The 12,596-nt window shown below is 41.1% G+C and overlaps 1 protein-coding gene and 1 long non-coding RNA gene across 3 annotated transcripts in view; one reads left to right on the top strand and one right to left on the bottom strand.

Annotated features, from left to right (window-relative positions):
• Positions 1–5,135: 5,135 nt before the first annotated feature.
• LOC119906845 lies at positions 5,136–5,424 on the top strand. Its single transcript, XR_005445046.1, has 2 exons — positions 5,136–5,277; positions 5,336–5,424. It is a non-coding gene; the product is annotated as an uncharacterized LOC119906845 (long non-coding RNA).
• Positions 5,425–9,607: 4,183 nt separating this feature from the next.
• LOC119906844 (zinc fingers and homeoboxes protein 2-like) overlaps positions 9,608–12,596 on the bottom strand; it is a 135,439-nt gene continuing 132,450 nt past the window's right edge. For both annotated transcript variants that reach the window (XM_038724269.1, XM_038724270.1), the window contains exon 5: positions 9,608–10,397. The gene's annotated coding sequence lies outside the window, so the exon portion shown is untranslated. The remainder of the gene's footprint in view (positions 10,398–12,596) is intronic.

The following is a 12,596-nucleotide window of genomic DNA, read 5'->3' as shown; positions in this document are numbered from 1 at the left end:
TTTTCAAGCGTTATGAATACAAAACCACCTGTGAGATAGAAAAATTACTTATTTTCCTCATGTTATCTCATATTTAATACATATAATATGTAATAAATACATGCTTCTTTACATGAGGCAATATAAATTTTATCAAGGTTTGAATTTTCATGCACTATTTACCACTGGGAAGCTGACAAAAACAGTGTTTCAAGTAGAGAACTCATATTTACCTGATTTCCCATGGGGCGCAAACACAGCATCATACACAAAAAGTGTTTTCTGGAGAAATGTTCGTCTTTCGCAGGTCGATTTATCTGCCAAGACACAAGCTGAAACACTCGACACACAATATGAATATTTAGACAGACACACACCACTAAAATACACACCTACACACAACGAGCGCTCTGAGGACACGACAGCTTTCAATCCGCTCTGTGCCGCTATCAGCCCGAAATGTGATTCCTCACCTTTATTCTTATTCATTTTTAATTTTTTTTACAGCCCCCTTCGTTCTCATTGTGATTCCAAAGGCAGAGCTTATCTTAAATTAACACCAGCACCGTGATATCCTTTGAGAATACCGACCAGATATTACAGCTTGCCTGCGATGGGCTCAGCGACGTGGAGAACATCCAGAATGAGCGGGATGGAAAAAAAACAAATGCTAAACAGCCGAGCGGCAGGCAGGAAACGCCTCCCAAATCTTTTACAGTTGCATCAGGCGTCAACAGTTTCAAGGCTGCTTTTTTATGTTTTTTTCTTCTTCTAGAAAATCGTTTCCCTTCCTCCCATGTCCATCAGCTCCCTCTCTCTGTGACCAGAGTGGGTCTACCAGCTGATTCCCAATGTGCTCGCCCAATTTCAGTGGAGCCGTCTGAATTGTGGATGCAGAGAGCAGGAGGTCAAACATGTTTGGAGTTTATGATTGAATGAATGTCAAACAAAAATTACATGTTTCCTTCTTGTTGTTTCCTTTCTGTCTACCTCCTCCGTGCCCTGTGTCACATGAGGCCTCCGCAGATTCTCTCCGTCTATTCGTTTCGTCCCATGAATTCAAACACGCCTCTTTCTCCACGTGGCTTTTTTAGTCCTCTATTCCTTCTCCTCTATTCTTCTTCAAGTCATCGCTGTGTTGTTAAGGTTGTCTCGATCCTGATTAAGTATCATCATCATCATCATCATCATCCACTGCTGCTGTTACAAGGATCGGGAGGACTAATGTGACTTCAGCTGGACTTTTAATAGAAGGACAGTTAGCTTAGCACAAAACGTGTCCTCATATCTAAACGACAAAACTGATCGTTAACAACAGTTTTATTTAAGCAACAAAACTACTTGGTTAGGTTTAGAAAACATCATGGTTTGGGTTAATGTAAGTCACTTGATGTATGTCAGAAACTCTTTTACTTTACCAACTATTTAACCCATCCCTCTGCCACAACGTACTATATATGGTCCGTAACAACGTGCTTCAACAATGTGGTCACTTTCATGAGCTTTGCCGTCTCGGTGAGGTTGCACAGACGTGCTTGGTGGACAGTTCTAGCATGTTTCTGTTTGTGTAGAGCGATTTGTCCCTGCAGCTAAATCGGGCAAAGCCATGTTGTAATTGACCCTTCGCTAAGCTGCGACCCGAACACACGGCTGGCCAATCACAGCGCAGTATTGGCCTCACTCTAACTGAGGTCCGACACTTTTATGGCTGCGCTCCATTGACTCTGATGCAAAATGAGTCATTTTCTAGCATTCTTTTGCCATATTTTTCCAAGTTATGGTCAAACGCTGTTCCTGGGGCATCTTGTAATAGTTACAGTCGCTACCCAGATAGGTTGAAAGGAGAAATTCTATTTATTTCCTTTCCAAATCCAGAATAATTTCGGCTGTGGATTGTTCCTAATGTAATGTTAATTAGCGAACGCTAACTTCCTACTGAATGTAACGTAATAAAGCCCTACTGTTCTGCTTTTTAATGATTGTAATAGTGAACAGAGACCTACCCTGCTGTACAGGAACAGTGTTGGTCCTTAATGTTGTTGTCCTCTTTCTCAACAGCCAGGTAAGACGGTGGTTCACTTTTACTCTCTGATCGGTGGGCTTTAGCTTCTGTCTTTATTTTTTCACGTCAGTTTGAGCCTGAATACAACCTTCAAATGAACAACGCAACTGCAAAACTGTCTGCTTCTTTCTGAGATCGCATTTCCCAAAAATTAGACAATATTTCTCCAGGCAGTGCAGTTTTAGACAGTTGTCAGACTCTGCAACAGGAACTAAGGGGGGGCGTGGCTTTGTGAAGGGTCAATTAGCTTTACAGCCATTGGTTCCAGCACTGCATCGAAAGTCGAAAGCTTTTCCGAGGTGTACCTGAACACACCATACGTGTGTGCTGTGAATGTTTGCTAGCTCGTTTGTATGACGCACATTGACATCAGCAAGCTAATGTTGCAGTGATTTTATACATTTCACGACAAAGCAAGTAGATACATTTGATGGTTATTACTTGATAAAATACTTGATAAATAGTTTAAATACTTTCTTACAGTTGCTTAAGTTGTGGCTGTAAAATTAGCTTCTGTGGCTAGCATGCTAGACTCATTAACCTAAGCTTTGTTTTGACTTTGCCAATTACCTGTAGCTATCTAGTTATAGTGATTGTTTTTACTGACCATTTGCTCGCTATACAATACCATATATCTGACGGCATGATGAAGAAGATGAAAAGTTAGTAACGTATCTAGAATGTTTGTTAAAAATGAGTCCCGTTTAACTCTTAGCTTGGTAACTAGCCGGTTTGAATAAATCGGCAAATCGAGCTTAAAATCGTGTAGTGTGAACTAAGCTACGCTAATCACCCCACCGGCTTTGGAGTCACACACCCAGACATAAGAGAGGCTCTTTTGAAATGCGGAAACTATTGGTACAAAACCAAAACTACCAGGTAAAAACAGAAAACTATATATGAACAAGAAAAGTAGCTTGGAACAATACTAACCAGTTAACAAGCCAGCAGTTCAGTGTAAGACTTATTTTCACTGGTTAACAGTTGGGTCAAAGTCAACCAGCGAGATTTTGGAGAGCTGAAAGTAAGAAGGATGACATGAGCCCAACCAGAGGTTGTGAACAATATTTACCTGGAATCATGAATAGCCAACATTTTGGGACAAACTTCAATTTGCCGTCTGACCCAGAGTCAGATGGGAGGATGAGTTTCATCTCATCCTTTCTTAACTCTGTAAGGACTAATATACTGTTCCAATTTGAAATCTATTGAAATGTTTAAACATGTTTATTCAGTGGTGTAGAAATAGAAAATTAGATATTGCACTGATGAAAAGTAACTACGCAGAACCAGGTCCATAGTTACTTAAACAATTTACTGATTGATCAAAACTGTTGATTATGTTTTTGTCTATAGTTGATTAAGTTGCAATTAAACTGGAGAAAGTAAGACTGGAGTTGAGGTGATTTCAAATATTTGTTTTGAAAACGTTGAGAGCAACTTCCCACAGACGGATACCCTTTTTATCAGAGAGATCTGAAAAATAATCTGAAAAATATTTCGATCTACTGCGGAAAACAAGTTTGATTTGAAAAGTGCCGATCGCACAACTCACGTGTGCTAAGAAGGTGTGTAATGTGGTAAACCGTCATATACAGATAACAGTGTGGGTGAATTAGGTGCATGTAGACCACACAACACAGAAACGCACACAAAGTGAAGAGGTGTACCCTTTGAAAAAGGCTGTGTTTTATTGAAATACAGCAGACATCAACAGGTTGTTTTGCTGACCTGGGCAACAGAAACTTGCTTGAATACTTTTCATATCAACGTAAAAACAAATATCGATGGCTATTTTTGTCAGAAAACACTTTTCAACTCGGTGCCCAAACTGAGGAATCGCAGCCTCTTTTTGGGTCCCGAGGTGATAAACAGAAGTGTCTTCGTCACGTCGGGAACTAAACGGAAACAAGCCGGGTGCTCCACTTTGGGTTTGGCTTTTAAAAATGCTGGTATATGAATTTAAAAAAATCAAACGCACCTCTGGTACTGGAGGGAGGATTTGAAACAGTGTTCAGGCCTGTTTTTGTGCCCAGGGCTGGTTGTTTGATAGTAGCAGTAGTAGAAGAAGCAGAACCTCAGTTATGAAGCAGGGCTGGCCTCAACTCCCCTCAGAAAGACATTTAGTGCACCTGGTTTCCCCAAAAAGAAATCATAAACTCTCCTCCTGCTCGCACCTCGCAGTCGGGTTGGGTTTGTGGCTCAACTGTGATTCGTATTTCTGCTCTCTAGTGGGGAAAACCGCAGAAGACGAGACGCTACTCTGCTCAGAGAGTTAACAACTCGAATATCCCGTGAAAGTCTCCCCTCGTGAGCAGCGGTTGGCGTGTAGAAAAGTCTGCTAGTTTTTAAAATCAGTCAGCGTTTAAAACTACAAAGGAAACATGTCTGACTTCAGAGAGCTCTCAAAAAAAACCATCTTTTGATTAAAATATGGCCAAACCCAGGCCGTCTAGTTTAACCACAAGAACAAAGAAACCAAAAGAATTTCTGGTTCATTATTTTGGTTTGGGATTTTATCCATGATTGTAATTTTGCAAAAGATTGTACATCAGTTATCCATTTAGATTTGAACCCTGTCAGCACCTACAGCATGTGGATTTGCATTGCAGAAAGTTTGCATTTAAATACAGCACGACGGCCTCAAAACACGTTTTTCTTTTTTGTTTAAATCAACCGTTAACAAAGTGATCTGAGGAGAAAATACTTTTGTTTTGATTAACTCGAGCCCTAAAAAGTGACAATTTTTTATTTATTTTTTTTAAATCAAAAAACAATCAGAGCTTTCACCTTTCACGGCAGGTATCTCTACATTTTTGTTCACGTTTCCTATGTGACACGTTTGAGCCAAGTGCCAAAGTGCGATTTAAAGACTGAGGACGGATAAAGACCCCTGAAGTTTACTTGACAACTGAGGATGGATCCGACAAGAGCGGTTTGTAGCACAAACTCTGTAGTTACAGTTGGGAATAAGTCAAGTATGTAGTACATTAAGTACAAATCTTAGAGGGGTCAGCATTCCCCATAAAACCTCGCTTTGATTTATATTTATAGCTATAAATGTGAAGAAACGAGAAGGAAGAAAAAGAGCTGACGGGGCAGAAAAGTCTATAGACCAATCAAAAATGGCGTTGTTTTGACAGAAAGGGAAGTTTATAGGTTGTAAATGAAGGTTAAAAATCTACTTTAATCGCCGTTTGGAGGCAAGATATCAAACTTAAAACTAAGAAAATCAGGTGGTCGACCACAAAGTTCATGGAAAAAGCAGACGGCACCGACCACCTGTACAATCAGAGTCAAGGGAAAACTGTGAAGCCGAAACGCCGTCAACCAGTCGTGAAAATTGATCCTGTCAGGCGATCGCTGAAAGTTTTTTTTTTTTTGGGCAAAGCAGGCGCACGCGACAGACACGTTTCAAAGTGAGCAAACAGAGCAACTTTACATGAAACAAAGGAGGTACTCGTGCACACTAGTCGTACTGGATATTTCTCCAACATGGAGCCTGCAGCATCAAAACCTGAGCCGGCGGAGGTCAGCCAATGAGTTCTGCTGTAGCGTGAACACATCTGAAACTGTGACACAGACCTTCACTGCTTCAAGCCCTCGATAACACCAAAGATCATCGAAGCTTATTCAGTCACAGTGGGTCTCTGAGCTCTCTTACTTCCTGTCCAACCCGTTCCCACTCCTGATATGGACGCATGATCAAGACCCAGCGGCGTCAGTTTGTAACGCACTGGGGATCCCTTTAGCGTCATGGTTCAACGCAGTGAGGGGAAGCCCTGTAGCGTCAGGTTTTGACAGTAAAGGCAGGTATATGATATTTAACAGGCCTGAGTAAGGAGGTGGATGGAGGGCCAGAACCCGGACTTTAAACCGGGAGAGCGGGGATCGTGTCCCGTGTGAAACAAAATGTCAACGTAAATTACGTACGTTACGCAAGTGACGTTAGCTAACTTACGTGTTAACTGACCTACGTAGTTATTTTAACCTAAACCATGATGTTTTCTGAACCTTAACCAAGTTGTTTTGTTGCCTAAACCTAACCAAACTGCAACGTTCACAACTTTAATAACGTGCCGTTTCAAAATGGTTAGCGGACGTTGCATATTTGTTGTTGCTAAGCGTTGCTAACTTGACCGCGGAGCCTTAAACGTCTTAACAGCGATGCTAAAGGGCCTTAACCAAGCGTCAATATGTGACGAGTCGGGAGTGAGAATGTGTTGTTCTGTCAGTTCTCAAGCTAGTTAGCTCGGAAGCTAACGGGAAGCTACTAAGACGTGATAGCTCGAGGGAAAAAGGAGAGCCAGGAAGATCAAAACCGTGTAAACTCACCAACGATTTTATCCGCAGCGTTTTGCTATTTTACATGCTGGCGTGACCCGGCCTTTAAAAAACAAAGGGGATCCATCTCCTAAAATGTTACTGGTTTCGAAGTAAAGGGCTCAAGACTGTGAAGGACGTATGAAATATTTAACAACTACTTTTAAGAAAGCAGCCATTTTGTCAGATAATGTGTCACAGTTTTTAGATATTAATGATCTAACCTCTTGTCGCCTGCAGATTTTCTTCCAGGAAAGAAGTAAACGTATGGCTTTTTATTTCTGCGGTCACGAGCAGTTGTTTCAAAATTAAAATGTCTGCTTTTTGCCGTTTCACCAGCCAGATCTCAGTGTTGGCTGATAAGAAGACTCCTCGCAGTTTCCCACTAGTGTGCTCGACTCTCTCCGCTTCAGACATTCAGACAGTAAACCTCACAACATTTACTTAACTCCTCAAAGCAAATACATTCAATCATTCATCAGAAAAATATACAATTAAAACTATACACTTGCAAAAATAAAAGTCTCTTGGAAGCTTTCTAAGGCTGTGCGTCCACCAGACCTCTCTTTACAGCACTGCTTTCTTTTTTTTTTAGTTTTTTCGTTGTTTTTTTTTTGCAGAAGGACGTGCAGCAGCGCAACTGAGAGCTTTAGCGATGCTGAACGCTACGAGTTTAAAAAACTATGAAGACTTTAAGCGAAGAAACAAGCATTTGGAAACGACTCAAACCAGCAGCCGGAGCTTCAAAACCCTCCGACAGCTATCGATTAGTCACCCAGTGGACGGAGTTGAAAACCCCCCCCCCCCCTGTTGTTGTTGTGTTGTTGTTGTTTTTTTTTGTTGTTGAGACCAGCCCTGGTATGCATTTGTAAATACAGTATTTCAGATATATGTAGTCTTATCATCTTTAAATCTGACCAGGACACTACAGCGGCAGAAGCAATACATAAAGAAGCTCATATTTTGTTTTTACTATTATTCTTTTTTGTCGGAATGGAACTAGTTTCAACTAAGCCTACCAAGCCAACATGTAGTTATGTATTGAATAAAAGGCTATTTATATATTTTTTTTGTTTGTTTTTGTTTATTACATTTGTGTATGATGGTGTGCAGGACGACAAACAGGGCGAGAGAGAGAGAAAAAAAAACATCAATGGACAAAGAAAGGAAACAGAAGAAAGGGGCGAATACAGAGAGAGAGACAAAGAAAGGATGAAAAGTGAGAGAAGGGACAAAGTGATAGAGCGAGGAAGAGAAACACAGAGAAAAAGAGAGAGAGATTAAAGACTCAGGCAGCATGATTCTGGGTTTTTACTGTGGTAGAGTGTGTGTTCATGTGATCGTTACCGTCGTATCCTTCTGCGCTTTGCAACCACTTTGACAGTTTCTTAACTGCTTTTTTGTTGTTGTTTGTTTGTTTGTTTGTTCCTTATCGGGTTTAAACAAAGATCCACAACAGTCACTTGGTCATACAAGCATGTTCGTCGGAACAAGAAGTGCAGATTGGCTTAAGTGTTGTTTTTTTCTGTGGTTTTTTTTTTTCCTCCTTTGCTTTTCTTCAAAAAAAAAAAAAAGGGTTTCAGACAGCGTGGCTACAATAATAATAATAATAATGTAATAATAATATAATAATAATAGCACTTGACTTCACTTCAGCACAGTAAAAAAAAAAAAAAAAGGTCCAAAGGTGCTTTTTGTGTTTTGCTTTTTAAATCTGATTTGATGTGAAGCGAAGTCCCCCCTCTTCCTCCCTCCTTCCTCTCCTCCTCCGCCTCCCACCTCTCCTCTCCTCTCAGCGGGGAAGTGGCGGGCGGAAGTCCAGTGCCGGTGAGATGAAGAAGAAGTGACTGAAGTATTGCCAACTGGTCCGTCTTTTTTTTTTTTTTTTTAAGTTATTTTTTTTTTTGTAGTGGTTTCCACTCTGGTTCAGTACAAAAACAGAAAGAGAGACGGAGAAAGAAAGAAAGGAAGGGGAAAAAAAAACGTTGCGCACACACACTTTAAAAAAAAAAAAGTCCATCAACAAAAACAAAAAGAAGAAGTAAAAGAGCCAAGAGAAACTGGGAGAGAGAGAGGGATTTTAAAAAAACAACAAAAAAAAAAACTAGGAGGGTTTCGGGGGGACGAATTGCTCCCATTTTACAAAATGTAACAAATTTTTTTTCTTCCGCAAAATTTTACAAATCGGTAGCAATGCAGGAAAAAACAAAACAAAAACAAACAAACGTATATATCCTATTTACATCAAGAAGAAGAAGAAGAAGAACCCCCCCCCCCTTTTTTTTTTTAAAGTGTAGTGAGAATGCAGCAGATCCCAGCTTTGGCACTCGGCGTTTTTGTTTGTTGTTTGTTTTTTTTTTCTTGTTTGTTTTAAATCCACCCTGTCTGTCGCTCCATCGGTCGCTGTGTACAGTCAGACTGCTGCTGCAGGCACACATTCAGCGCTCCTCCTCCTCCTCCTCATCTTCCTCCTTTTCTCCACAGCAACACAGGTCACGCACAACATCACCCCAGCCACAAACATCCGTCCGCTCGAGTTCACAACCTGCTAATCCCCCTCTCACGAGACGGCTGCTGCTTCCTTCAGAGTGAAGTTCAGGGGTTTCAGGAATTTACAGATTATTTACAGATACACTGCTGATTGTGAAACTGGTTAAAAGGGAAAGTTCAGGACTTTTAACAAAACCACGCCTCCTTCTGAGGGGAAGGTTTCGAAAGGTACACATCAAACTCCCACCTAAAGGGGATTTTCGATCTGTTAAAGGGAAGTGATGTCAAGCAGCCAATCCTCCAGGTCCTCCTCTTAAAGGGAAGTTATCTAAACTTAAAATACAGATCAAACCTCTTCTTTACTGTGACGCTCAGGACTCTTAAGTTTCAATTCAAAACGATACCTCTAGATCTGACGTGTGAAAGTGGCACCAATCCAAACTGGATACCGTGTGACTTGGTTTGTCCACACTGTTAAAAACAAATCAGATCTGAGTCACACATGAGCAAAGAAAAATCAGATTCGGGTCACTTCGGTTTGTAGTATGAACGCGGCCTTAAAAAGACGATCTCTCTGGTTCTGCCCATCTGACAGCGCTGAATCGGTGGACTCTTCCAACTCAACATCAGTACGCAGTGTGCTAGTCCTGTACATGGATCTGGGACACAGGGAGACCAAGAGGAAGCGTTCAGGAACCAGGGCAGTGCGATCTACTGTATATCTACCATGCTGCATATGCTGGGGAAGTTTGTTCAACCCAAAACCTGCTACTGTGATTGGCTGCCAGTACTGCTTACTCTTTAGGTTGTGACATCATGGGACAGTTCAGGTCTTGTACTTCTACTGCACTGTTGGTTAATACAGGCACGTCTAATCTACCTCCATATAAAGGGAAGTCTGGGATTTTAAGAACTGTGTCCTTCTGAAGAAAAACCACCTTAAAAGGAAGCATGCTGAGAACGCCGTCGTACGTTTGATCACTAACCATGACTGTTCACAGCATTTTTAAAAATCAGCCTCTCACCTATAAGCTGATGGTGTTTGTGCGCTGAGGCTCGTCTCTGCATACGCCAGATGAAGCTCCTGTGCTGTGTTGTAATTCTATTGTAAAATCATTCATTCATCAGCGTGGGAAGTGAAAAGAAAGAAGCAATTTGAAATTCACTTCTGAGGGGTGGGGGTGCAATTTCAATTATCTTCACAGATCGTGACCCTGAATTTCTCCTTGCACTCTTTCTGATTTTAATTTGGGAGCGTGTTTATGCCTTGGCAAAATAAAATCTGCCACTGCAAAGCTCCCGTCTTATCTGTAGGGGGGGTTACTTCAGGCCGAGACACTGACGGGATTACCTCCAACATGACGGAGGAGGATGTTGTGCGTGAGCTGGGATGCGACAATCAAGAGATAAAAATCAGTTTAAAAAAAAAACAACTCTTCTTTTTTTGCTCCATTCTCCGTCCACCTTGTTTTCTTTCCTCCTGTATGTGTCCAGCAGCAGCGGTGGCGGCGGCGGCGGCGGCGGCGGCAAATCCTACTTGCACCTGAAATGGACAGAAGGGAGAGAGAATGTAAAGAAAAATGGTTTAAAACGTTTCTCGGCACAACGGATATGTCACTTTCACAAGAACTCAGATCATTCCCAGCAACAAAACACAAAAACAAAAAACAAACAAAAGACAAAAACAAAGAGAGGGGGATTAAAAAGCAATTGTTGTGCCAGGAGTCGGTGTTCCTGGTCGCCTGGTGCTGCTGGGAACTGGGGCACATTGTGAAATAACGGCTTTCTCATTGACGGCAGACCTGACCGGCCGGTGCTCTCTCTCCTAATCCATGTAAGAGGGAAACTGTGTTAAAGTTGTGCTTTGTGTGGGAGTGATTAAACGAGCCTGCCGCTGTGATTACAGAAAAAAAAAAGGACAATGGATGGTACCACACAGAGAAACACACAGAGAAACACACACAGATGAATTCCCTTTGTTACATACAAACTTCTGTAAATTCTCAACTTGTTTCTTGGACCTTTAGAAGTACATGTTATCATGTTTTCATCTGCTACTGTTAATTTGAAGCAAACGCTATATTTCAATCAACAGTAAGCTGGGGGAAAATGTTCAGGAGAGCTACAGGATACTAAAAGTGGCTATAATCGATATTTTATTAATAACAATATTTTTCTGTTGCTTTTTCTGAGGTTTCTTCCATTTTTTTTCCTATTAAAAGGGTTTTTGGGGGGAGTTTTTCCTCATCTGAATCGAGGCTCTAAGGACAGAGGGTGTTGTATGTTGTTCAGATTGTAAAGCCCCGAGGTAAATTTGTGATTTGTGATATTGGGCTATATGAATAAAATTGACATTCACCTTTATTTGTCAAATTAAGGCCTGTATGTAAACTTCCACAGCACTCATTGCATCAGTGCCACAAGAGAATTGTTTTATTCTCACCTCTTTAAAATAAGTGTTTAGTGAGACATTTTAATGAAAGTTTGGTGAAAGGAAGATCTTTTCTCCCACATTGTGCCTTTGTTCCTCTGTGTGTGAATTCCTGCTATATATTTCTTCTGGCTCTAATGTTCTTAGTCACTTCGCTTTCCCACGCTGTCAAAGTCTTTACATTCACAAATTCTGACATCTCCGTATCTGACCAGTGATCTTTCCTCGAGCAGAGAGAGTTCATCTGCAGTCAGCTTCAAAATTAAATCAAAGTCTTTCTCCAGAAATCAGAGGACGATTCCTCTGAACTAACTTGTTGAAGAGGTGGTATTCTGCTCATATTCAGGTTCATAATCCTATTTAGGGGTTGGACCAGAACATCATTTAAAAAAAACCACCATATTTTTGTTATACTGCACATTGCTGCAGCTCCTCTTTTCACCCTGTGTTGAAGGCTTCGTTTTAGCTATGGAGTGATACATCTTGTCTCTAAATGATCTTTGTTGGGAGTTGCACATGCTCAGTTCCTAGTTAAGGACTACTAGCCAATCAGAAGCAGAGAAGGGCGGGTCAGCCAGAAAACAGCTTTGATTTAGCTGAAGGCTACATGTTGCCGACCAGCTTGGCAACATGGACTGGAGCGAGATTTCAGAGTGGTGAGTTATTAATCTGTAACAAAAGTCTCTTTCATCCTTAAAGTTTTAACTGAGCTCTGTCTCTACATCACAGGAACAACTTTATGTCCACTGACTGCCTGGAGGGTAGCTAGTGTTTGGAAAGCCAAAAAGCATAATACCACCTCTTAAATATGTTGAATGTCAGCAGTGATAAAATCATTGGCTCCTACTTAAAGAAAACAAACCATTTTTGTTTAGCTGGAAAAGCCGTGAACAGCTGTTCAGTCAGCTGTACAGACAGACACTGTTACACACCAGCTAAAGGCCCAATATGGCCGACAGAGGGTGCGTTTCATTAACCTCACATTCACAAACAGCTGAATGTACAGTCTAAAAACACAAAATACAACAATATTTAAAACAAACAATTACTATGTAGAACTTGTATGCACATCTCTAGACTTATTCACTTGTTTAAGGCTTCCAAAAACATACACAAAAAAACAGAGAACATATATATATAAAACACACAAAGACAACACAAAGCATTCATAAAAATCTATCTAAATTAGCTTGCTACATTGCAACCTGCCCAAACACAGACCAAAGCTCAGCTGACTGACAATACACACTGCCTCTTTCCTCCAGCTAATAGTCCATCAGCAGGAAAGCCAGCTCGGCGTCTGTCCTGCAC

Source organism: Micropterus salmoides, unplaced genomic scaffold (assembly GCF_014851395.1).
Source record: "Micropterus salmoides isolate LMB-PRFRI ecotype aquatic unplaced genomic scaffold, ASM1485139v1 Ms_hic_scaffold_17, whole genome shotgun sequence".
Taxonomy (NCBI): domain Eukaryota; kingdom Metazoa; phylum Chordata; class Actinopteri; order Centrarchiformes; family Centrarchidae; genus Micropterus; species Micropterus salmoides.
Note: the sequence above shows the minus strand (reverse complement) of the source record. Positions and strands in the feature narration are given on the sequence as shown.